A 2,913-nucleotide genomic window follows, 5' to 3' on the forward strand; every position below is an offset into this window, starting at 1 on the left:
CGTTGGGATCAAAACTTTTATAAATATACAAGAACAACGTTGATAAAGTGTGATACTGATTGCAATACTCACAACGTTGATTTGAGCACAAAAACTCTCTTATCTCACAAAAAGCTCGACATACAGAAAAGTAGCACACGCTTCATAGCATATATTCGATCGGTTGAAGATAATTTTGTGCTGCTATTTCTCACACTCTTCATAAACAGTTCACGCTATTCATATCTTGTTGAAAAGAGTTTGTAATCTGGAAAAGAGTCTTTTCCAGAATCTTGATTATATATTATCGTGTTGATACACTAAGAGTTTCAGTAGGCAGAGGGTAAGTCCTGCTGAAGTGAGTGTGTACGAGTGTGTACTGTAAAATCCAAAGTCTTTTAGTGATACCTTCTGGAAACAGAAGAAGGGGAGACGTAGAAGATTTTATCTTCGAACTTCCATAAACAACTACTGTCTACTGCCTACTGTTTTTATCATTTCAATTACCGAACCATCAGATCATTTCCGCACTATTTTGTGATTTGTTGGTTGCACACTTGAACAAGATTAGCTACAATCTTTAACAGGATTTTAGCAACTTCAAAAGAAGAAATCAGAAAAGAAAAGAGTTTATTCACCCCCTTCTAAACTCTACATCGATCCCCAACATATAATTTGTTATATTTAAAATTTTAATCGTTTAATTGATGTTAGTGTAATAAATTATTTTTCAACACTTAGTTCTATTTATTGTTGTAGTTCCCGATTGTATATGTCACCATTGTCCAAAGTCATATCAAAATCTAATTTAATGTGAAAATTAAACAATTGATATCATTGAGACCAACTCATTTAAGCACAATTTCTTCTCGAAAAACATTTATTACTAAACCAAACTATATTAAATACAATTAAAATAGGAGCCAAATATTTAATACAGGTCCGTGAATATAAGGAACCGTGGCACACGGATTCATTGACTCCGTGACCATGAGTCACCGATCTTATTTTTAATTTTTTTTAAAAGTAGAATCCGGACCAGTGTTCAACGGATTGTACTATTTCCATAAAACTTTCTGTATTGCAATATTTTAATAAACTTTTTTTTAATTTATATTATTTTTTAAAAAAAACCCAGTTTTCTCTCGGTTGCAAGTCATCTAAGGTACACGTGGTTTGCATTCATTTCTCCACCGCTTCAATTGTTTGCGCTGGCACAAAAGAGTTGCTCTACTACACTGTTTGCTTTCCTCCTTCTCTTCATTCTTCTTCACCCCTATCTATCTGCCGTTCTTTTCTCTCACTCATTTTGAGCTTTGTCCGGCCCCCTTCGCCTCTGAGAGCGTCGGTCAGGTGCGTTTTCCCCATGGTTTTGTTTGGTTTTGCTGTGTGACTTGTGTCGATGTTTTTTCTCCGGTTGTATTTGGCGTTTTGGAAGGTGTTGGATGGTTAGGATTAATTTGACGTTGTGTTTTTCGTGCCTTTGTTTAGGTTCTTCGCTTGTCTTTTGTTAATTAGCCGAGTTACCAAAGCAAATACTTTGGCATACTACTATTTAGGCAATTAAAACTCTCGGCCGAATTTTTTTTGGAATAATTCGTTTGTTGTCTTCGATTAAGTATGTTGCATCTGATTTTAACGCTTATTTGCTCGTGTGTTGAGGGTGTGGATGAGCTTATTGATTTCGGTTTCCTTCTAGGCTCTTCGCTTTTGTAGTTGCGGTGTTCTCGCTTCCTGGGCTCGGAAAGAGTTTCCTAGGTTAGTTCGTTCCTCTTGTTTTTTTCCCAGTTTTTTTGCTTTCGATTTTTTATCGGTACCCTATGTTCTGTTTGTTCTTCTTTTCATTAGGCAGAAGTCATCCGATTTTTTTCCTGCTTACGATTTGCTCTACTCTCGTTTATGTTAGGCTTCCTTATGTCTCCACATCGGCCAGTGTTGAGTTTTTAGGTTTGCTTTTTACCATTGTGTTTATGGTGTTGTTTTGGGTTCTTGTCTTCTGCCTTAATCCTGACTTTTTGTTTTTTTTTCATTAGGTTGAAGCCATCGGGTTTTTGTCCTGCTCTCGGTTTACTCTTCTGTTGTTTACGTTAGGCTTTCTTACTTCTTGAGATCGGCCAGTGTTGAGTTGTTAGGTTCGATTTTTACCATTGTGTTTATGGTGATGTTTTGGGTTTTTGGCTTATTCTTTAATGTTGACTTCGAATTCTAAAATGACTTAACTTGCGTTGGATACGAGGGATCCAAATTCTTAGTTGTTCTTTTGAAATTGTTGAGGGCTATTTGCTGTTAATCTAGAAAATTAGGCTTTGTTCCATGTGCCAAAATAAATTGTTTAAAATATTTTATAAATGTACGTTTTGCACCAAAAAAATGTATAACTTCTCCTTTTTTGAGATGAAAAAAATCAACTACTTGAGATTATGTAATATTAAACATAAAGAAATCAACCTCTTAACCTAACAAATGTTAAGCTAGAGACATTAAAAGCCCTCTAACAAACCCTTGAAATAGATAAATAAAAAAAAAGGTAGGAGTAGTCAAATCAGCACTTAATTATGCCACGTAACCATGCTGTTATCAAAATATAGAAAATATATATATGTTATTAGTCACATTTTCCCTAAAAAAAACAAAAGAAAAAAAGATTAAATATTACCCCACATATTTAACTGCTAATTTCATGTTTATTCCTATGATGTAGCTGCGTTCAAATTGATTAGTTTCGTTATTGTTTTAAAAACGTTAAATAAAACTTTTTATATTACAACATGCAAGTTATAGAAACTCCTGAAGCCCAAAAAACAAATTGATAGAGCCCATTGTATTAAGCTCATAGGATATATGACAAGCCTATTGTTTAGAATAATCTAGAGGAATCAATCGGTTACAACAGAAGTGTATATATCTCTGCTCAATTGTAAATGCAAGTACAAC

The 2,913-nt window shown here is 34.2% G+C and overlaps 1 long non-coding RNA gene across 1 annotated transcript; it reads left to right on the forward strand.

The window, feature by feature from the left end:
- Positions 1–1,167: 1,167 nt before the first annotated feature.
- On the forward strand, positions 1,168–2,224 carry LOC140986935 (uncharacterized). Its single transcript, XR_012177003.1, has 4 exons — positions 1,168–1,332; positions 1,679–1,737; positions 1,828–1,926; positions 2,013–2,224. It is a non-coding gene; the product is annotated as an uncharacterized lncRNA (long non-coding RNA).
- Positions 2,225–2,913: the final 689 nt, after the last annotated feature.

This window comes from Primulina huaijiensis, chromosome 10 (assembly GCF_012295235.1).
Source record: "Primulina huaijiensis isolate GDHJ02 chromosome 10, ASM1229523v2, whole genome shotgun sequence".
In the NCBI taxonomy this organism is placed as follows: domain Eukaryota; kingdom Viridiplantae; phylum Streptophyta; class Magnoliopsida; order Lamiales; family Gesneriaceae; genus Primulina; species Primulina huaijiensis.